This window comes from Hyla sarda, chromosome 3, assembly GCF_029499605.1.
Source record: "Hyla sarda isolate aHylSar1 chromosome 3, aHylSar1.hap1, whole genome shotgun sequence".
NCBI lineage: Eukaryota > Metazoa > Chordata > Amphibia > Anura > Hylidae > Hyla > Hyla sarda.
This window is the reverse complement of record NC_079191.1, coordinates 229067282-229091729: the sequence shown is the minus strand read 5'-3', so window position 1 is coordinate 229091729 and position 24448 is coordinate 229067282. Positions and strand designations below refer to the sequence as shown.

At 43.9% G+C, this 24448-nt stretch overlaps 1 protein-coding gene across 3 annotated transcripts in view; it reads left to right on the top strand.

The window, feature by feature from the left end:
• Nucleotides 1-1259: 1259 nt before the first annotated feature.
• The window catches only part of ASCC3 (activating signal cointegrator 1 complex subunit 3), a 764501-nt gene continuing 741312 nt past the window's right edge, over nt 1260-24448 (top strand). The window contains exon 1 of one of the 3 annotated variants that reach the window (XM_056566195.1): nt 1260-1275. The gene's annotated coding sequence lies outside the window, so the exon portion shown is untranslated. Of the gene's footprint in view, nt 1276-3253; nt 3274-14724; nt 14861-24448 lie in introns of those variants that run through there. The other 2 variants (XM_056566194.1, XM_056566190.1) reach the window with 2 other exon arrangements.

Genomic DNA, 24448 nt, shown 5'->3' with positions numbered 1-24448 from the left:
AACCTGGCCCCCGTACAGAGAGATCGCAGGGGGCCCCAGCGGTCGGACCCCCCGCGATCTCAAACTTATCCCCTATCCTTAGGATAGGGGATAAGTTTTTCACCACTGGACTACCCCTTTAATAGCGCACGGTGTGACCCCATTTTAAACACACTTGTTTACCCTGGTTCCTGCTGATACATCATCTAGGCATGAATTGCCAATTTAGCCAATCATTGACTGAGGCCAGACACTGCTATGGCCAGTGTTCGGCTGAGCAGGCAGTTCATGTCTATATGATGCTTCAGAAGCAACCAGGAAGTAAAGTGACGAGCAGGGACCAGGAGCTGTGGGGAATCAGGGTAGGTGAAGGTAGTTTCTTTTTAATGTTTCTTTATTTTTTCAGTATTGTTTCCTTATCAATTTGACTTATTTTCTCTTGACTCAAAAGGCACGTATACTTTAATATTGTAAATTTCAAAGTTGATGCGTCTGAAGGGGTTAATAGCACGCGGTGTGACCCCGTTTTACACCGGACCGGGCGAGGGGCGTTCAGGTACATCCTTCGTCCTGAAGGAGTTAAGGTTAAAATAGGCTTGGTCCTTAAGGGGTTAAAGGAACTCAAAGCACCTTCTTACAATGAAGTTAAGATGACTTCCAATTTAAAAAAGGAATGTGTACTAACTCTCATAAGAACAAAAAAAAAAAAACAATCAATAATGATGGTTAAAAGTGAGAAACTGAGTAAGAAAAGTTTCTAATTAATGTGTAACCAACTGTTCTCATCTCAGTTAGTATTGTTGCCTTTTTCTGAAAATCAGCAGGGGGTTCAGTTTCAGTTGTAGAAGTTCAATCTTGAGGCAATTTTCTTTTTCTATTAAGCCTAATTATTTCTTTTTGTTAAAAATTGGAGTCACGGATGATAACTTACTGATATAAATTTACAATATTAAAGTATACTTACCTTTTGAGTCAAGAGAAAATAAGTCAAATTGATAAGGAAACAATACTGAAAAAATAAAGAAACATTAAAAAGAAACTAAGTACACCTACCCTGATCCCCCACAGCTCCTGGTCCCTGCTCGTCACTTTACTTCCTGGTTGCTGCTGAAGCATCATATAGACATGAACTGCCTGCTCAGCCGAACACTGGCCACAGCAGTGTCCGGCCTCAGTCAACGATTGGCTAAACTGGCAATTCATGCCTAGATGATGCATCAGCAAGAACCAGGGTAAACAAGTGATCAGCAGGGACTTGGAGACCTCAGATCAAAAGCTTTGGGGGGATTGGAATAGGTTTGTAAAGTTTCTTTTTGTTATTATCTCACACACAAAATCTCTCTCTATACAGTAATATGTATAAAAAAAATCCTTTTCCTGGACAACCCCTTTAATGTAACATTTTTAACACAATTAACATTGAGAATCAGCTAATTGTATACACCACGCATGTGCTGATAAAACACAAGGTCCAGTTGCCTGGGCAATAAAGGATGCTACAAGATTTAAAGGACCTGGTAGTGATAACATGCACTGTGGAGGATATCAACTATGACTAAGCAAAGCAGCTCTTAGTAGTCTTCTGTGGTGTCCAAGGTCCATTGACGTCTTGGCTCATGTATGGCGTTGTCTGTCATGATGATGACTTATTAGGAGCACTTGTATAGGTCTTTGGCTATTAGACTCCAGTCAATGGCAGGTATGCCACATGGTTATTATAACAATGTCTCATTTGTCCGAATTTGCACTGCAGGATAAGCTGGTCCACTGTGGTACATTATTGCTGAGATACTAAATGAGCCACCCAACACTCGCCTTGTGGAATAAAAACACATGACCTGTCACTGTGTTCAATGTCTATCCATGATTCATCCCGCCTTGGTACACTCTTGATACCATGGTTTGGGAAAAGCCTACAAGTAATGAAGTTTAGAAATACTAGTACCACACCTCTGGGCCCCAACAATCTATCTGTTTTCATAGTCACATATACCAATAACTCCCAAATGTTGCCCTCTGCTGTGCAGAGAAGAGGTCAACACATTATCTTGGAGCCACGTGGTATTGTGCAAATGGCCACAAGTTTTAAGGCACTAGCTGTTCCTAATGTAGTAATTATTCGCTGTTTATTGCTGTATGCTCGACATTTACCCTTCAGATGATCTAAAGTAGTTTTAGTGCTTTTATTCGCTCTTTAGACCACCCACAGCATAATCCCTGGGATCCGATGAGTGAACAATGCGTTTGCCCACCCACAGAGACTGCACAAGCAAACTGCTGATATCACTAATCAGTGCTAAGCCTATGCATAGCACTGAACATTATTAGCAATCCGAACATTGTTATAATAAGGCCCTATGAAGACAAAATGTGAAATAAATAGTGAAAATTTTTGTTCTTTTTATTTTTTAATAAACATGAATAAGCCTCACTCCAATAAATATTGCCCCCTTTTCCCATTCTACAAAAACTAAAATTAAATTAAAAAAATGAACAAACATATATGGTATCGCCACATGTCCAAACTATTAAAATATAATGTGAATGATCCTGTAGAGTGAACAGCATAAACGTAAAAGAATAAGTAAAAAATTGCTGATTTTTGGTCACATGACATTTCATGAAAAATGTAATAAAAAGTAATTAAAAAAAGTCCTATATATGCAAAAGCAAAACCGATAAAAACCACAAATCACAGCCCACAAAATGAGCTCTCAAACAGCCTTGAGTTTGATTTTATAAAGCAGTACATTAATAGAAAAGCTTGTAACCATGGGTATAATTTTAATAGTATTGACCGATAGAATATAGATTACAAACCAGTTGTGGCTCCTAAAAGTCTAGGAGAAAAAAAAGCCTCCTAAGGGCAAATTGGGCTGTGTCCTTAAGAGGTTAAAAGGACACTACTTTTTATGGGGAAAAAAATATATATATATATTTTATAACTTTTTCTTTTAATAAACTTTACCTTTCATCATGATTTTTGTCCCTCTAGAGCAGGGGTCGGCAACCCCTGGCACGCGTGCCACTCATGGCACTCAGAGTGCTTTTGAGTGGCACGCGGGGCTGGCTCTGGGCGAGAGGCGCTCACTCTGTTAATGGGGATCCAGGTGAGCGAGAGCCGCTTTAAGCTGTGTGCACACACAGCTTAAGCCTCCTCTCAGAGAGGAGACCTGTGAACTTTGCCCCCACGCAGTGCAGGCGCCTATGAAGTCACTCATTGGAGCCTGCACTGTAGTGGGAGAAGGACACATCCAGCTTGTGCTGCCTAAGAGATCCATGCGTGGGAAATAGGTGAGTAAAAGTTGGTTTGTTTTCATTCATCCTGGCATTAGCAGAGCAGGGGAGGGAAGGTGATGGGAGGGGGAGGCAAATTATGATGATGAGGGGGAAGAGAGGAGGGGATGCAAATGATGATGAGGGGAGGAGAGGGGGGATGCAAATGGTGATTATGAGGGGAGGAGGGAGGGTGCAAATGATGAGGGGAGGGGGGGGGGTTGCAAACAATGATGATGAGGGGAGGGGGGGTTGCAAACGATGATGATGAGGGGGGGTTCAAATGATGATGAGGAGGAGGGGGGTGCAAATGATGTGGAGGAGGGGAGGTGCAAGTGATGATGATAAGGGGGTGTAAGTGATGATGATGATGAAGAAGGGAGGTGCAAGTGATGGGGGTGGTGGTGCAAGTGATGATGGGGGTGCCAGTGATGATGGGGGGTGCCAATGATGATGGGGATGCAAGTTATAGGGGTGGTGGTGCAAGTGATGGGGAGGGGGTACAAGTGATGGGGGGTGCAAGTGACGGGGAATGGGGTGCATGTGACCGGGAGGGGGATGATGATTTGGATGTGAAGGAGCACTGGCTACTTCCCTAACTGGCAACCTACACAAAAACCTGCCTGGCTACCTACCTTGTTATTTCCTGGGTACATACCCACCCACTTAGCCACCTGGCTACCTACCTACATAGCTACCTACCTACAAAGCAACCTAAATACCTACCTACATACATACATAGCTACCCATTTAGCTACCTTGCTACCTACCTATGAACTTACCTCCATATCTACTTACCTACCTGCATAGCTACCTACCTACTTATATCCAAGGAAAATTGTAGCTCACCAAAGTGCAGAATTCAGTGCAGTTTATTCCATTTCAAAGAGAGTTACAGAGCAGGCTACGTTTTGTCACCTCTTATTCTTGACAAAGGCAAAGACAGGTCGCTGAAATGTAGCCTGCTCTGTAACACTGTTCGGAATGGATTAAATTCCACCGAATTCTGCACTTCTGTAACTGTATTTATAGTCTATATTATATTATAAACACGACTGGGGTCTGGTCCTGGGGTCTGTATTATGGTGGGGTTTGATCCTGGGGTCTGTATTATGGTGGGTGGTGATTCTGGGGTCTGTATTATGGTGGGGTCTGATTCTGGGGTCTATATTATGGTGGTGTCTGATTCTGGGGTCTATATTATGGTGGTGTCTGATTCTGAGGTCTGTATTATGGTGAGGACTGATTCTGGGGTCTGTATTATGGTGGGTGGTGATTCTGGGGTCTGTACAGTAACCCCCTGACATGCGATGGCCCCGACATATGATCAAACCGACATACGATGGCCTCTCAGAGCCAATCGCATGTCGATGTCAGCAGACATACGATGCTTTTATATGTCGGGGCCATCACATTAACTGCTATCCAACAGCGCAAAATGCTTAAGCTGCTGTCGGATAGCAGTTTAAGCATCCCGGACAGGTTAACTTACCTATCCCCGCTGCTCCGGGTCCACTTCACGATTCTCCGGAGTCTTCTGTATCTTCTCCAGGGTCAGGGCCTCACTTTCCGGCTTTGTTATTACATCGCTACGCACGCCGTGCCGGCGCAGCAGCGTAATAACGTCACCAGAAAGCGAGGCCCGGACCCTGCAGAAGATGTGGAAGAAGCCGGAGGATCTCGAAGTGGACCCGGAGCAGCGGGACAGCAGCGGGAGCCCCTGGGACAGCATTGGGAGTGGTGAGGACGCGGTCCCGAGCGGCGGGGACATTTGAGTATAACTTCCTATACTTTACATTGCACGAATCCCTCAACATACGATGTATTCGACAAACGATGGGTCATTTGGAACGAATTACCATCGTATGTCGAGGGACCACTGTATTATGGTGGGGTCTGATCAGGCGTCAAGTCCTGGAAAAAAAAAGTGTGGGAAAAAAAAAAATATATATATAATAATAATATAATAAAAATAAATAAATATGTATGTATTTCTTAGAACAAAGTGCAACATTTATTATAAACTGCTGGTGAACACATGAATTATACATATTATAATAGAACACATAGAATAGCAAAATAAGTTACATTGTTTGCCATTCTGACAAAAATAACCACCACAGTGTTTGATGGTCTTCCACTCCTATGGATTTTAAAAATCAAATATTGTATAAAACAACAAAGCAGAGTCCATTAGATAATTTCCCACAAACTGGAATAACGAGGCCCATGCTGTGCAAGATGATCAACTTTTCGAGATTTTGTATCATCTGCGCTGTGATGTGTGAACAGCCATTTTGATACATACGGTAAAGGATCCCATAAATGCACAGGAGAGCCAGAGACTGATAAACATAAGAGAAGAGAGGCGTTCAATGCCAAGCCCATTCCTTATGGGTGACATCACCAAATTCATTGTACTGAAGCCCCTTTCACAATCACCAGATGTCACTGGTAAACTGTTCACTGCTGTGAAAACTGGTTTCAAATTTTCAGGAATATCTGCACCACGATTATCAATGTAGTCTCTGAAACCTTCACAGATGGATCTATAGTTGAGAGAGAATCTCTTGCAAAGCTGCTGCAGCTTTATTTCACACCAGGGACTGTCCACATTGACTGGTCAACGCTGGCAATTTAGGATGTCAATTTCAGACACTAGAGTTTCAAATTCATCTGTCTGTGACAAAACTTCACGTCTGTTGCTTGCAGTTAAAGCATAGTGCGTTAATTATAAACCAAACATTGATAAAATTGAGGAAGATTTATTCTCACTTGGCCTTTTGAACTCTCCATATTGATAGTCACACCTTTGAAACTCCCTTTCTCCAAAGCTTCCAAGGCTTCTTAAAGGTGTTTGGCAGGCATATGTTTCATTTTTTTCCAATAGCACAAACTCTCCGATTTATCAGCTGATAGGCTCTTTGAAGTGTGATGTCATCTCTTTATAGGGCTTCAGATAAAAGTCCCATTTCTTAAACAACATCTGCAACACCTGCAAGGTTTAATAAATAATCTTCTGAAGTCAGGACCTTCTTAAGGCCACTAAACATAGATTTCTACTGAGAATTATGAGTTGAACTTAAACTTGCTTTTAAGAAATGACTGTGTAGAGCAGGATATGACTCCCAAACTGCCCGAATAGCTCTCTGGCTTGAAGCTACCCACCTTACTGAAAAAACTTTTCCAATTTTAAGAATTTGTACTTCATGTTCTTTTGCACAGAGAGCTCTGAATGATTTTTGGGTGACTGATGGTACACAGCATACTTCTCAAAAAACAATGTTAAATGATGAAGACCAGGAACAGAATCAATTGAGTCTGAAATTGACACTTCAAACCTATGACAACAGTGCCATTTCACGATATGTGGATATTTTTTACTAAGTCGTTCCAAAACCCCCGACTTTCTTCCAAGCATTACACTTGCACCATCGCTACAAGCCCCAATCCAGTTTTCATCAAGAAAGCCATAACTAAACCCATGCTTAGCAAGACAAGCTAGAAGTGAGTCTTCAATAGACTGTGCATCTACAAATCAAGAAAGAAAGTGACTGGGTCTTTTCCATTAAGAGAGGCACGAATATAAACAATTAATACTGAATGTGAAGAAATTGTAGTAGACTCATCAATATATACAGACACTTTTGGAGCCTGTTCAACAATTGCCTTGCAAAGACTTTTCCTCATATGACTGGCAATGCAATCTATTATTTGTGTAGCTGTATACTCACTGTGGAGAATACATCCTAAGTCTACACCATTTGTAACTTGCAAGTTGATAAGATCTCGGAAGTCTGTGAAAGGGCGATTTTTTTTGCACAAAAGTAGGCAGTGCGAAACACTTTGGTGGTGCAGGAAAACTTAAGCTTCTGTTGTTCTTCAATGTTGGATTGAAGTATCTCTTTTCTAGATACAGATTGGATATTTCCTGCCTTTACATGTGCTTCTGAAATCTTATGTACATGTATCTTTTTACACAGTGAGGTCAACATATCTTTTTTTGTTTTGCCATATGGAGTAATCATACCAGTGCTCCATTCTTTGGAAATAGATACACCCTGTGAAATGGATACTCCAAGGTGTTTAACCTCACGACACATATTCCATTCTAAAAGGCCATTTTCTATGAACAGCCATGGGTATTTTTTTTTAATTCTAGCCACTGATTCTGGTCCCAACATTCTGGTAGAATAATTTTCTCCCTGACATCAGCAGCTGTATCTTCATCCACATCAGTAACCAAGTGAACTACATTGGATTTACTGGCTGGTGTAGAAGCTGTTGTGGTGGATATTGGGACATTTTGCTGATGCACATGCTCACACTGAGAGGAACAACTTGCAGAATCAGCATGCAATTTCTTACTGGATGCCTTTGAGAAGAAATCTATGATGGTGCCCTTTCGTTGTCATTTCTGCACAAATAAAACCATAAAACATGGTGTAAAATCATTTACTCAACGTACAGGCAAACAACCTTGAATCTAAACGTGTAATCAAATATCTCCTTGTATCAACACAATACTACCACCTATATCAATAATATAAGGGCAATTTTTAGCATAGTTATTAATATTTTTTTTAACCCCTTAACCCCTTAACGACGCAGGACGTATATTTACGTCCTGCGCCGGCTCCCGCCATATGAAGCGGGATCGCGCCGCGATCCCGCATCATATCGCGTGGGTCCCGGCGCTAATCAACGGCCAGGACCCGCGGCTAATACCACACATCGCCGATCGCGGCGATGTGCGGTATTAACCCTTTAGAAGCGGCGGTCAAAGCTGACCGCCGCTTCTAAAGTGAAACTGAAAGTATCCCGGCTGCTCAGTCGGGCTGTTCGGGACCGCCGCGGTGAAATCGCGGCGTCCCGAACAGCTGATCGGACACCGGGAGGGCCCTTACCTGCCTCCCTGGTGTCCGATCGACGAATGACTGCTCCTTGCCTGAGATCCAGGCAGGAGCAGTCAAGCGCCGATAATGCTGATCACAGGCGTGTTAATACACGCCTGTGATCAGGATGAAAGATCAGTGTGTGCAGTGTTATAGGTCCCTATGGGACCTATAACACTGCAAAAAAAAAGTAAAAAAAAAGTGTTAATAAAGGTCATTTAACCCCTTCCCTAATAAAAGTTTGAATCACCCCCCTTTTCCCATAAGAAAAATAAAACAGTGTAAAAAAAAATAAAAATAAACATATGTGGTATCGCCGCGTGCGTAAATGTCCGAACTATAAAAATATATCATTAATTAAGCCGTACGGTCAATGGCGTACGCGCAAAAAAATTCCAAAGTCCAAAAAAGCGTATTTTGGTAACTTTTTATAACATTAAAAAATGAATAAAAAGTGATCAAAAAGTCAGATCAAAACAAAAATCATACCAATAAAAACTTCAGATCACAGCGCAAAAAATGAGTCCTCATACCGCCCCGTACGTGGAAAAATAAAAAAAGTTATAGGGGTCAGAAGATGACATTTTTAAACGTATAAATTTTCCTGCATGTAGTTATGATTTTTTCCAGAAGTGCGACAAAATCAAACCTATATAAGTAGGGTATCATTTTAACCGTATGGACCTACAGAATAATGATAAGGTGTAATTTTTACCGAAATATGCACTGCGTAGAAACGGAAGCCCCCAAAAGTTACAAAATGGCGTTTTTTTTTCGATTTTGTCGCACAATGATTTTTTTTTCCGTTTCGCCGTGCATTTTTGGGTAAAATGACTAATGTCACTGCAAAGTAGAATTGGCGACGCAAAAAATAAGCCATAATATGGATTTTTAGGTGGAAAATTGAAAGGGTTATGATTTTTTAAAGGTAAGGAGGAAAAAACGAAAGTGCAAAAACGGAAAAACCCTGAGTCCTTAAGGGGTTAAGTACCAGGCCCATTTTGGCCTTAAGGACCAGAGTGTTTTTTGCACATCTAACCACTGTCACTTTAAGCATTAATAAGTCTGGAATGCTTTTACCTTTCATTCTGATTCCGAGAATGTTTTTTCATGACATATTCTACTTTATGTTAGTGGTAAAATTTCATCGATACTTGCATAATTTCTTGGTGAAAAATTCGAAAATTTGATGAAAAAATTGAAAATGTTGCTTTTTTTTACTTTGAAGCTCTCTGCTTATAAGGAAAATGGGCATTCCAAATAAATAATATATTGACTCACATATGCAACATGTCTACTTTATGATTGCATCGTAAAGTTGACATGTTTTTACTTTTGGAAGACATCAGAGGGCTTCAAAGTTCAGCAGCAATTTTCCAATTTTTCACAAAATTTTCAAAATCGGAATTTTTCAGGGACCAGTTCAGTTTTGAAGTGGATTTGAAAGGCCTTTATATTAGAAATTGCAGACAAATGACCCCATTATTAAAACTGCACCCCTCAAAGTATTCAAAATGACATTCAGTAAGTGTGTTAACCCTTTAGATGTTTCACAGGAATAGTAGCAAAGTGAAGGAGAAAATTCAAAATCTTCATTTTTTTTTTGGGAACAGTGGGCTGTAAATGCTTACTGTACCCCTTATTACATTACGTGAGAGGTGTAGTATCCAAAATGGGGTCACATGTGGGGGGGGGTCCACTGTTCTGGCACTATGGGGCTTTGTAAACACACATGGCCTTCCATTTCAGACACATTCTCTCTCCAAAAGCCCAATGGCGCTCCTTCTCTTCTGATCATTGTAGTGCATCCGCAGAGCACTTTACATCCACATATGGGGTATGTTCTTAGTAAATGAAGGGTAACACCAGCATTTTTTTTTTTCATTTTCACATCCAAATTTAACGAAAATTTGTCAAACACCTGTTGGGTGTAAGAGCTCACTATACCCCTTGTTACGTTCTGTGAGAGGTGTAGCTTCCAAAATGGGGTCACACGTGGGTATTTATTTTTTTTGTCAGAACCGCTGTAAAATCAGCCACCCCTGTGCAAATCACCAATTTAGGCCTCAAATGTACATGGTGCTTTCACTCCTGAGCCATGTTGTGCACCCGCAGAGCACTTTACGCCCACATATGGGGTATTTCTGTCCTCAGGAGAAATTGTGTTACTAATTTGGGGGGTCTTTTTTTTTCCTTTTACCGCTTGTGAAAATTAAAAGTATGGGGCAACACCAGCATGTTAGTGTAAAAAAAAAATATTTTTTACACTAACATGCTGGTGTAGACACCAACTTTACCTTTTCATAAAGGGTAAAAGGAGAAAAAGCCCCCCAAAATTTGTAACACAATTTCTCCCGAGTACGGAGATACCTCATATGTGGCCCTAAACTGTTTCCCTGAAATACGACAGGTAAGTGAGAGAGCACCATGTGCATTTGAGGTCTACATTGGGGATTTGAATCCGCAACAAAAACACCCTTGAGACTAAACCTTTTCTTCTCCAGACGGTGGGAGTGCCCCTCGTCTTTTGGGGGGGGGGGGGGGGGGGGGTTTAACCTGGAACAGTTTTTCTCCATATTTTTTGTATGGGCCATTAATATACTCATATACATTTATCATATCCCCCCTTAAACGTCTCTTCTCAAGACTAAACAATTGTAACTCCTTTAATCGCTCCTCATAGCTAAGATGTTCCATGCCCTATATTAGTTTAGTCGCATGTCTCTGCACCCTTTCCAGCTCCACAGTGTCCCTTTTATGGATTGGTGCCCAAAACTGAACAGCATATTCCAGGTGAGGCCGTACCAATGCTTTATAAAGGGGGAGTATTATGTCCCTGTCCCTTGAGTCCATGCCTCTTTTGATACATGACAATATCCTGACGGCTTTGGAAGCAGCAGCCTGACATTGCATGCTATTCTGTAGTCTGTGATCTACAAGTACACCCAGATCCTTCTCTACCAGTGACTCTGCCAGTTTAATCCCCCCTAAGACATACAACGCATGCAGGTTATTAGTACCCAGATGCATAACTTTACATTTATCCACATTGAACCTCATTTGCCAAGTGGATGCCCAGACACTTAGTCTATCCAAGTCATCTTGTAACCTATACACATCCTCTATAGACTGTACCGTGCTACAAAGCTTGGTGTCATCTGCAAAGATAGAAACAGAGCTGTTAATACCATCCTCTATATCAGTGGTCTTCAACCTGAGGACCTCCAGATGTTTCAAAACTACAACTCCCCGCATGCCCGGACAGCATGCTGGGAGATGTAGTTTTGCAACATCTGGAGGTCCGCAGGTTGAAGACCACTGCTCTATATCATTGATAAATAAATTAAACAGCAGCGGGCCCAGTACTGAACCTTGGGGTACACCACTAATAACTGTGGACCAATCAGAGTACGAATCATTGACCACCACTCTCTGGGTACGATCCATGAGCCAGTGTTCAATCCAGTTACAAACTAAAGTTTCCAAACCCAAAGACCTTAACTTACCTGTCAGACGTCTATGAGGGACAGTATCAAATGCTTTAGCAAAATCCAGAAACACTATATCCACAGCCATTCCTCTGTCAAAGCTTCTACTCAAGTAACAAACTCTCAGTGTTTCGCAACCAGTGTGTCTCCAGCTGTTGCAAAACTGCAACAATCAGCATGCATTGACAGTCGAAGGGAATGCTGAGTTATAGTTTTGCAACAGCTGGAGTTCCAACTACAACTCCCAGCATGCCCTTTGGTAGTCTTTGCATGTTGGGAGTTGTAGTTATGCAACAGCTGGATGCACACTTTTTCATAGAAAAAATGTGCCTCCAGCTGTTGCATAACTACAACCCCCAGCATGCAGAGACTACAAAAGGGCATGCTGGGAGTTGTAGTTGGAACTCCAGCTTTTGCAAAACTACAACTCCCAGCATGCCCTTGGACTGTCAATGCATGCTGACTGTTTCAGTTTTGCAACAGCTGGAGACACATTGGTTGCGAAACACTGAGAGTTTGTTACTTAACTCAGTGTTTCGCAACCAGTGTGCCTCCAGCTGTTGCAAAAATACAACTCCCAGCCCCATTCACCCTTTTTTTCCGGGCCAACAGAGACCTGATTGACCCGGAATCGCCACAAATCGCCAGTCTGAATTGACCCGCGACATGTGGGGTGTCAGGACCTCCCCAGGAGGTTGCACAGGGTGCCTGCTGACAGATATCAGCAGTCACCCCGGTCTTACAACTCTCAGCATGAACTTACAGCTGAAGTGCATGCTGGGACTTGTAGTTATGAAACAGCTGGAGGCACACTACTGCAACTCTCAGCATGCCCTTTGGTAGTTTGTACATGCTGAGGGTTATAGTTATGCAATTGCTGGAGGCACACTTTTTCATAGAAAAAAATGTGCCTTCAGCTGTTGATTAATTACAACCCCCAACATGCACAAACTACTAAAGGGCATGCTGGGAGTCGTAGTTGTGCCTTCTGCTGTTGCATAACAACAACTCCCAGCATGCCCTTTTGTGCATGCTGGGAGTTGATTCTAGGCAACAACAGGAGGCACGGCCTTACCTCCTGCCGCCGCTGTCTCCGCTCCGGGGGCTCCGATCCTGTCCTTAAGTCCCAGGACGTCAAGGCGTACCTGTACGCCCTGGGTACTTAAGGGGTTAAAAAGCTTTTTTATTTTCCACTAATCAGAGAGCAGCACTACTCAAATAGAACTCCCAGGAGGTAATAGTGTGTCATACATATGATGTCATAACCTTTGTCCACCAGAGAGCAGAACTGATCAGAAACAACACTGCTCCTACTCATTCTTCATCAGTGAGGGGCTGATGCTGGACACTGTAGAGACCCGGGAATGCAAAGTCATATACATCACTGTGACTGGTAAGTGTCACATTGTTGTGTCCAAAAGGTCTTTAGTGCAGTTTCAGGTGCATTTCTACAATAAACATGTAGATGATGCTGGGTGTTAAAGTTGCCGAAGCAACCGTAGGACACCCAGCAAGTTCTGTGCATGAGCCTTTTTCTGATGAATGGGACTCATCCAGGAAACTTGCTAGGGGTCATACAGTTGCAAAGGATCAACTTTTGGGTAAGTGCATTGGCCCTTAAAGGGGTACTCCCCCGCCGCTTGACATCTTATCCCCTATCTAAAGGATAGGGGTAAGATGTCTAATCACGGGAGTACCGCTACTGGAAACCCAGCGATCTGTATGCAGTAGTCTTCGTTAGAGCACTGGGTTGCCATGGTGGGGGTCGTCACACCACCACCCATACATCTGCTCTGTTCCTGCAATGATGTATAGTCACCAACAAAATGCTGTACTTGACGCACCCCCTTCATAAATTGTTTTGTAGAAACCATGTTACAGCGATTGCTTATCTCCGTCTTTGTGATAGAGATACATGGAGGGTGCACGACAAGCACAGCTCTGTGCTGTTGACAATACGTCATTGCAGGAGCAACGCCAGGGCCACATACGGGAAGCAGGTCAGGTCCTACAGCATGTGCAGAAACTGCCCCCAGTACAGGTAACTGCCCCAATGTTCACAGCACCAGTACCTACCCCTACCCCATCTCACTGTGCCACTATGGCATTTTTCTGCAGATTGTGCGGTTTTTGTGTCGCCACGCTCATCACTCCCCCTCCAGACGGCAATAACTGAAGCAATAAATGTCCTTCTGATATCAAATTTTTTTGGCTTTGCAAAAGATGAAATCTTGCCTTACAAATATAAACTAAACAAGAGAAATGATGGAGCGGCTACAACTTCTTCATCTTCTCTTTCTTGTGAAGGCTGAAAACCAACAAAAAATAACAAGTAACAGTTTTGGTGTACAGGCTTACGTAATGATATACATAAATAGCTGAAAGGGCATGATGGGAGTTGTAGTTTTGGAACTGCAAGGAGGGACCACTGCAACTCCCAACATGACTGGACAGCTAATAGCTGACAGGGCTTGCTGGGAGTTGTAGTCTTGGACCTGCTGGAGGGACCACTGCAACTACCAGCATGACCAGAAACCAAATAGCTGACAGGACATGCAGGGAGTTGAAGTCTTGCAACAAATGGAGGCACCACTACAACTCCCAGCATGCCCAGACAGCAAGATGCGGCCAATGCATGCTGGGAGTTGTAGTATTGCTAAAGCTGGAGACACCCCTGTTAGACAACATTGCTCTATAGGGGAAGGTTTGTGTTTTACCATTTTCTGATGGTGTTACTTCTTCCTTCATGCTCCGGCTCCTGCACTGTAAATTCTAGCAATAAGCAGTGAGTTTACATAGATAGAATATGCTGTGAGGACGCAGCCGCAGCCTGCTCTCCTATTGGACAGGGGAGAACATGTGGCGAGGAGGGAAGGGGAGAGCAGAAGCTTACAGGAAGCAGGTGCAGGGAATCATGGGAAATGTAGTCTCTATGACATAGCTGCTTACTGTTTCGGGCGGCAATTACTGGAGAAAGGCTGGACTGATTTGGATGAATAAGGGGATGATGAGTTGGGAAGGAAAGGATAAGAGGGGATAACCACAAGGGAGGGAGTTGTGGGCCGCACTTTATCATAATTTCCTCAGGGGGAGGGAATACAGGAAGCAGGCGCAGGGAATCATGGGAAATGTAGTCTTTATGACATGGCTGCTTACTGCTTCGGGTGACAATTGCCGAATGAGGTATCGTTGGAAAGGTCTGTCAGAGAGATATCACAGGAGGTAAACTTTTTTTTTTTATGTACCAGCGCTGAAGATGTCCTTTAACCTACCAGTGATGTTATTTACCTCATCTCATACATTGATCTCCTCCAAAACAGCATACTATACCTCCTCAAGACAGTAGTACACCCAAATAAACAGACCACCATAAAGCAAATTATAAAAAGTTGGCTTCCCCTGTAAATGTCATATTAACCCCCTAAATACAAGATCTTCAGAAGACATAGAGAAGGGAAGGGGTCTCAAACTGTGGCCCTCCAGATGTTGCAAAACTTCAACTCCCAGCATGCCTGGACAGTTTTGACCTTTTATCATTGGTTCCTGGATTCTAGCTGGCCATGTGTCTTCCCAGTCATAGGGATCTATCATGTGGGTAGGTCAGGACAAGACCTTTAACCCCATAACTATAGGAGCAGCTGCTTTTCAGGTGACGACCAACATGGCCGCCATTCTGTCTCCTACAGGTGGTCACCTCAGTTCTGGCTGGTAGTATGGGAGGACTGGAAGAGCCGCACAAACTGCTGCACGGATTTAAAACTGCGTAAAGTTGTTCTGTGTCATTGTATACTAAGGAGGATCCATTTATTATGTTTTTTTTATGTTTTTATTTTTTTTAAATAGGCTGAAGTTTAAAATATTTTTGTTTTAGAAGTCATTTCTGAAAGGAACAGGAACCTTTTATTTATTTTTTTGCCGGCTCCTAGATTCATAACAGATTTGTCAAGCCCTAGTGTACCTGCCTTTCTGAGTGCTGTATACACAGTGCTCAATAATCCCCATTTGTAAACAGCTTTGTAGGAAACATTACTACTTCCTGGCCATACACTCCTGTAATCTCCTATGCCGGGTACCTGCAGTGAGGTGCTGGGTCCCAATAGACCTCCATCAGCTCTGAAGTGCAGTATTTCCCAACCAGTGTGCCTCCAGCTGTTGCGAAACTACAACTCCCAGAATGCCCGGACAGCCTTTGGCTGTCCGGGCATGCTGGGAGTTGTAGTTTTGCAACAGCTGGAGGCACACAAGTTGGGAAACACTGCTGTAGAGAGTGTCATACCCCTTATAACCGGGGCGAATACTTCAGCCCCAGTTACAGAGGAAATCAGCCATAATAAAAATGTCTTTTAGTGTGAAAATGCTCCCTAAGGCCCCGTTCACATTACGGAGTTCCCGCGGAATTTCCGGGCGGAACTCCGTGGTGTGAACTTTAACATTAGTGTGAACGGGTTTCCGCGAGACCCGTTCACACTGCGGAATTTCAGCGGCGGACATTTCCGCCGCTGAAAGTGTTCCGCGCAAAGAAAGAACATGTTCATTCTTTGCACGGATTCCGCGAGCACTGCATAGCCGTCAATGGTGACGGCTCAGTGCCCCGCGGCCCTAGCGCCGAAGCATCTTCGGCGGCGGCCGCCAGGCGGAGGCTCCGCCTGCGGAATTCATCCGCAAGAATTCCGTAGTGTGAACGGGGCCTAAAGGTGGCCTTATAGGGGGCACAATATGTAAAATAAAATAAAAAATGCCCAAACTATACTCCTAGCTCCACCCCCTATATACACCCTTTATGTATTCATGGCTGTAATGGAAAGAGGACATAATTTATAAAATTATTTTAGTGTTACTTTGTGCTATTAATGAAAAAAAGATGAAAAACAGACCCTTATTTCTGTTTCATTTTTCAAAAAATTTACCCTGATATCACCAAAAATAAAGTTTGCTAAGATAAAAATTATGTGAAAATAAAGCCGGATATATCCCGTATTACCAAATTACTTGACAAACTGAATGAGAAGATTTAGGCCCAGATTTATCACACTATCTGAAAGCCAAACTCTCTGGTTTCACCCATAACAACCAATCACAGCTCAGCTTTCATTTTACCAGAGCTTAAAAAATATATAAAAGCAGAGCTGTGATTGGTTGTTATGTGCAAAAACAGTTTAGGTTTCAGGCAGATTGATAATGTACTAAGAAAAGTTCATAAAATGTTTTAGGGAGGGTAATAAGGCCAGCCTGGGGTAGTTAACCACTTGAGGACGCAGGGTGTACAGGGTACTTAACCCCTTAAGGACACATGACGTTCTCATACGTCTCCATTTCCGAGTCCTTAAGGACACATGACGTATGAGAACGTCATGTGTTTTACCGGCCCCCCGCAACCATCTGGAGCGGTGCCGGTGCCGGATGCCTGCTGAAATCGTTCAGCAGGCATCGGGGCATATCGCCCAGGGGGGTCATTATGACCCCCCATGTCGGCGATGGCCGCAGATCGCTGGACAATTCAGTCCAGCGATCTGCGGCGGATTCCGGGTCAATCGGGTCTCCAGTGACCCGGTGACCCGGAATTATTGGCTGATCGGAACAGCCATAGCCTGCAGGAGTGAGGTGGCACTGGTGCCACCTCACGATCGCCCTGATTCGTCGGCCGGATTCCCGGCCGACCAATCAGGGCGCCTGCTGCGGGTGTCACTCCTGCAACCCGCTCCGCCCCTCTTCCGGAGGACGTGAGCGGGTGCGGGACGTGCACCCCGGGTGCTGGGGACCCCGATCCCCGGCGCCCTTGTTGGGATCGGGGCCCCAGGAGCAGCAGCGGCGACGACGACGACGAGGGACTGACCTGTGCGGCGAGGATCGTTGGAGGTGAGTGACAGCCTCCTGCTGTTGCTTAGCAACAGCTCCCAGCATGCAAAAAGGGCATGCTGGGAGCTGTAGTTATGCAACAGCAGGAGGCAGACCACCACAACTCCCAGCATTCCCTTATGGGCATGCTGGGACTTGTAGTTTTGCAACAGCTGGAGGCACATTCTTTCTATGGAAAAGTGTACCTTCAGCTGTTGTATAACTACAACTCCCAGCTTGCACAATCAGCTAAAGTGCATGCTGGGAGTTGTAGTGGTGCATCTGGTGGTTGCATAACTACAACTCCCAGCATGCCCGTTGGCTGTCGGTGACTGCTGTGAGTTGTAGTTTTGCAACAGCTGAAGGCACACTGAGTTAAGTAGCAAACCAGTGTGTCTCCAGCTGTTGCATAACTACAATCCCCAGCATCCCCAGCCAAAGTAGTATGCCTCCAGCTGTTGCATAACTACAAGACCCAGCATGCCCTTCCGCTGTCCGTACATGCTGGGAGTTGTAGCTTTTGCAACAGCTGAAGGCACACTGGTTGCAAAACACTGAGTTTGTTACCAAACTCGGTGTTTCACAACCAGTGTGCCTCCAGCTGTTGCAAAACTACAACTCCCAGCATGCACTGATAGACCGTGCATGCTGGGAGTTGTAGTTTTGCAACAGCTGGATGTCCCCCCCCAAATGTGAATGTACAGGGTACAATCACATGGGCGGAGGATTACAGTAAGTATCCGGCTGCAAGTTTGAGGTGCGGCAAAATTTCTGCCGCAGCTCAAACTGCCAGCGAGAAACTACTGTGAACCCCCGCCCGTGCGACTGTACCCTAAAAACACTACACTACACTAACACACAATAAAATAAAAAGTAAAAAACACTACATATACACATACCCCTATACAACCCCCCTCCCCTCCCCAATAAAAATGAAAAACGTCTGGTACGCCACTGTTTCCAAAACGGAGCCTCCAGCTGTTGCAAAACAACTACTCCCAGTATTGCCAGATAGCCATTGAATGTCTAGGCATGCTGGGAGTTTTACAACAGCTGGAGGCACCCGGTTTGGGAATCACTGGCGTAGAATACCCCTATGTCCACCTCTATGCAAGTCCCTAATTTAGGCCTCAAATCCGCATGGCGCTCTCACTTTGGAGCCCTGTCGTATTTCAAGGCAACAGTTTAGGGCCACATATGGGGTATCGCCGTACTCGGGAGAAATTGTCTAACAAATTTTGGGGGGTATTTTCTGCTATTACCCTTTTTAAAAATTTAAAATTTTTGGGAAAACAAGCATTTTAGGTAAAAAAAAAAATATATATTTTTACATATGCAAAAGTCGTGAAACACCTGTAGGGTATTAAGGTTCAAATTACCCCTTGTTACGTTCCCCGAGGGGTCTAGTTTCCAAAATGGTATGCCATGTGTTTTTTTTTTTTTTTTGCTGTCCTGGCACCATAGGGGCTTCCTAAATGCGGCATGCCCCCAGAGCAAAATTCGCTTTCAAAAAGCCAAATGTGACTCCTTCTCTTCTGAGACCTGTAGTTCGCCAGCAGAGCACTTTTCACCCCCATATGGGGTGTTTTCTGAATCGGGAGAAATTGGGCTTAAAATTTTGGGGGGTATTTTCCGCTATTACCCTTTTTAAAAATGTAAACATTTTGGGAAAACAAGCATTTTAGGTAACAAAATTTTTTTTTTTTTACATATGCAAAAGTCGTGAAACACCTGTAGGGCATTAAGGTTCACATTACCCCTTGTTACGTTCCCCGAGGGGTCTAGTTTCCAAAATGGTATGCCATGTGTTTTTTTTTTTTTTGCTGTTCTGGCACCATAGGGGCTTCCTAAATGCGGCATGCCCCCAGAGCAAAATTTCCTTCAAAAAAGCCAAATGTGACTCCTTCTCTTCTGAGACCTGTAGTGCGCCAGCAGAGCACTTTTCACCCCCATGCGAGGTGTTTTCTGTATCGGGATAAATTGGGCTTCAAATTTTGGGGGGTATTTTCTGCTATTACAATTTTTTAAAATGTAAAATTTTTGGGAAACCAAGCATTTTAGGTAAAAAATATATATATTTTTTTTACATATGCAAAAGTCGTGAATCACCTGTAGGGTATTAAGGTTCACTTTACCCCTTGTTACGTTCCCCGAGGGGTCTAGTTTCCAAAATGGAATGCCATGTGTTTTTTTTTTTTTTTTTTTTTTTTTTTTTTTGCTGTCCTGGCACCATAGGGGCTTCCTAAATGCGGCATGCCCCCCAAAAACCATTTGTCGCTCCTTCCCTTCTGAGCCCTCTACTGCGCCCGCAGAACAATTAACATAGACATATGAGGTATTTCCTTACTCAAGAGAAATTGGGTTTCAAATAAGTAAAAATGTTCTCCTTTTTACCCCTTGCAAAAATTCAAAAATTGGGTCTACAAGAACATGCGAGTGTAAAAAAATGACGATTTTGAATTTTCTCCTTCACTTTGCTGCTATTCCTGTGAAACACCTAAAGGGTTAATACACTTACTGAATGTCATTTTGAATACTTTGGGGGGTGTAGTTTTTATAATGGGGTCTTTTATGGGGTATTTCTAATATGAAGACCCTTCAAATCCACTTGAAAACTGAACTGGTCCCTGAAAAATAGTGAGTTTGAAAATTTTGTGAAAAATTGGAAAATTGCTGCTGAACTTTGAAGCCCTCTGGTGTCTTCCAAAAGTAAAAGCTCATAAATTTTATGATGCAAACATAAAGTAGACATATTCTATATGTGAACCCCAAAAAAATATATTTTGAATATCCATTTTCCTTACAAGAAGAGTGCTTCAAAGTTAGAAAAATGCAAAGTTTTCATTTTTTTCATCAAATTTTGGGATTTTTCACCAAGAAAGGATGCAAGTTACCATAAAACTTTACCACTAAGTTAAAGTAGAATATGTCATGAAAAAACAATCTCGGAATCAGAATGATAACTAAAAGCATCCCAGAGTTATTAATGTTTAAAGTGACAGTGGTCAGAATTGCAAAAAACGCTCCGGTCCTTAAGGTGTAAAATGGCCTGGTCCTTAAGGGGTTAAATGGGCACTGTCATCATCTTTACTTTTTTATTTGTTGTACTACTAATGTAGTACAACATATTCCTAATGTACTTAAATTTTTTTTAGTGTGTCTGAATATGTTATTTTTTCCCTTGAAAAGCTGGCCACTAGGGGTCCCCCTCCTAGTGGCCGGCGGCAGAGTGGCTGACGTCACCGCTGAATTCGGACTGATCCCGGGCGGGCATCAGTCCGAATTCTGTCAGCCAGCGCTCACTCCCTGCCTTTCAATCAGACAGGCGGGAGCGAGCGCTGTGAATGCCGGGGCATGTACGCCAGGCATGTACAGACTGATAGCAGGCAGCGCGCACACTGATACCGGGTCTTGGAAGTGAAATTTTGCACGGCAGGTCCGGCGAAGCTCCTATACTCCTCGTCCTTGGATAACACGTGCAGCGAGAAACTGGGAGGAGGGGACCCCGGAGCAGCCTGCCGTGCTATAGGCCGCTCATCTATGTGTGCTCCTGACGGGAGTGCTGCATAGATTGGAAGGGTGGAAGCCAGCACCCTGCAGGCTTCAGTGACCTCTCACCTGCTGGGGTAGTCGGCTTCCTGGTCAGCGAGAGTAAGCAGTGTGAGAGGCAAAAAAAAAAGTCTTTAGAAGGTGGAAAAACATTTTTTAAAGGCAGGGAGGGGGTTAGGGAGAGATGACCAATACGTAGGAACAGAAAAAAAAAACAAAGATTGGGGATAGTTGCACTTTAATTTTAGACGCTGTGATCAACTTTGATCGCGGCGTCTAAATCGTAATGCCGGCCATCGCCCCGACCGGCAGTGTCCGGCATTAGCCGTGGGTCTTGGCTGCCTGTAGCAACTGGGACCCACCAGGTTTAACCCGTTCTCTGCTGGTGAGAACGGTTTTAACCCTGTAAACAGGACCAGGGTGTACATGCACGCCCTAAAACATGTTATCCCTTATTGAAAGGATAGGGGATAAGATGTCTGATCCCCCGCAATCTGGCATGCAGCACCCACCTGTCACACCCTCTCTCATAGACTTGCGGGGTGTGATGTCACAATACTCCAGACCCGTAGTCGTGACCCGGCAGACTTGGAGACTGCAGCGCTGCGTGCATCTCCCACAGGTGGGTGCTGCATGCCAGATTGTGGGGGTCCCAAGCAGCGGGACCCCCACGATCAGACATCTTTTTCCCTTGGATAGGGGATAAGATGTCTTAGGGCTGGAGTACCCCTTTAAGTACCAGGGCTCGAGGGTATACATGTACGCCCTTTGTCCTGGACAGGTTAAAGTAAAAACGACTGAAGTAAAAACATGTCAATTTTATGATTCCAACATAAAGTAGACATATTGTATATGCGAAAAGGCAATGCTATATCTCCTCCTATACACTCACTTGGCACTTTAATAGGTGCACCTTGCTAGTTGCCTTAAAGGAAATGTGTCATCAATTTTTATTATATTTGTAATCGCATTTTAACATACATGTAAATACTATTATTGTTCTGTTATTATTAATAAATACTGATACTGGGGGCGGCCATATCTGATAGCATTTGTGCTTGCGTCACAGGACACAGGACGCAGATGCTTTACGGCAGACATAGCACATAACGTACGGCCACCGTCTGGCTTAGTAATATTGGGGGAGATTTATCAAAACCTGTCCAGAGGAAAAGTTGCTGAGTTGCCCATAGCAACCAATCAGATCACTTCTTTCATTTTACAGAGGCCTTTTAAAAAAAATAAGAATCAATCTGATTGGTTGCTATGGGCAACTCAGCAACTTTTCCTCTGGACAGGTTTTTATAAATCCCCCCATTGTAAGCACACTTGTAGTACACTGCTTATGATTCTCAGCTGGGCAGGTTCTTGGAGCCCAGAAGAGCCACTGAAGGATGCTCCGCCCCTGCGGCATGACTATGCTCCCTCATGCAGGCGGGTCTTTGAATTCACTGTCTCCCGGCCAGCTCTCCGTTCTGCACCACCACTGGCAGGTACCGGAGCAGCATTGTGTTGTGTGTGACATGTAGTCTGCTATATACAAGTTACACAGTCACAGCTGCTGGGACTGCACAGCCCTATACAGGGGCAGAGGAGGAGTGTATACAGGCTGTGTGCAGCCTGTACGGGAGTATAGGAACCAGAGAGTAGCTGAGCCCATTCCATCTGTTGTAGTGACAGGAGTCTGTATGATGGAATACACTGCACAGTCCTCCTCTGCTCTTACCCTGCCAGCAGTCCTGTACTTGTCCTGTCATTTATCTGACACCCCCCCCCCCCCCCCACCAGGACTCCATCCCCCTGCCCTCCATAAGAAAACAAGGGAACTGTCAGGCAATTCACCAATGATTGCCCATGTGCCTAGTTCTGTTGTTGCAAATATAAAGTGGTTTAAGGTGCCAAAGTTGGTCATATTTATTCACTGGGGTAGGAGAAGAAGACAATATAGTGCTGCTACTTCAATATCCCCTCTTCCTCATAGTTCCTACTGTGTCCTCTGTCAGAGGTAAATGGAAACTTGAATACAACCCATTTTACAAGGTTTTTATTTGATGTGGATGAATTCGGACATCTAGATGTCCAGGGGTTTGGCCTTGGCTAAAGTTTCTCAACCCAATACACTTTAGACTTGGCAGATTTGCCAGGTTCGGCCAAATGTCTAAAATGGACATGCTGGATTTCATCTACTTGAACCTATTGTTCTACAAGTGTGCTGGTATCCGTGGGGGGTGGAGGGGTTAGTGTGGGCTGGTGTCCATTCGTTTGATGTCCAAGATGATGCAGGACAACAATTCCCAGCAGCTAAAGGCTGTCTGGGCATGCTGGGATTTTTAGTTTTGTAAAATCCTGGTTGGGAAATTCTGTTATGAAGAGGTGACACTGTGAAGCAGTGTTTCCCGACCTGGATGTTGAAAAACTATAACTCCCAGCATGGCCAGACAGTCTTTAGCTGTCGGGCATGCTGGGAGTTGTAGTTTTGCATCATCTGGAACAACTCTGGTTGGGAAACACTGATCTGAAGGGGCAACACTGTGTGAAGCAGTATTTTTCCCAACCAGAATGTTCCAAAACTACAACTACCTGCATGCCCAGACAGCTTTTAGTTATCTGGGAGTTGTAGTTTAGAAACAGGGTGCTGCCAGCTCTTGCTAAACTACAACTCCCATTATGGGAGTTGTAGTTTAGGAACAGCGAGACTCCAGCTGTTGCTAAATTGGAGATTTGCTGTTACTAAATTACAACTCCCATCATTTTCAAACAGCTAAAGGCTGTCTGAAAATGATGGGGGTACAGTTTAGCAACAACTGGAGGCTTCCTGTTTGAAAATTATGAGTGTTCTCCCCAGGGGAGAGCGCCATAAATGTACTAACAAAGTTTTAGTGTTTTTTTTTTTTTTTTTTTTTTAATTCTTCTTCTCATTTCAGATCCGTGTATGCAGTGGACTACGACGGTGATTGGCGTTTTTTTTTCCGTTTACTATTAAAAAAAAAGGTTAATGAAGGCTTGTAGGGGAGTGTTTTTTGGAATAAAAGTTTTTTTAAAGGTGTTTTTTTTTTTTTTTACATGCTTAGTAGTGGAAGCTGTCTTAAAAGGGTACTCCGCCCTTAGACATCTTATCCCCTATCCAAAGAATAGGGGATAAGATGTCTGATTGCGGGGGGTCCCGCACATCTCTCCTGCTGTACCCCCGTAGATCAGCAGCCTGGAGTTATGTTTGCTCCGTGGCTGATGACAGGCGATACAGGGGGGGGGGGGAGGAGCAGTGACATCACGATACCCCGTCCCCTGTATTGCCACGGAGCAAACATAGCTCCAGGCTGCCGATGTACGGGGGTGCAGCAGCAGGAGAGATGCGGGGGTCCTCAGCCTTGGGACCTCCACGATCAGACATAGGGTAAAAGTACCCTTTTAAAGACTGAATCCATT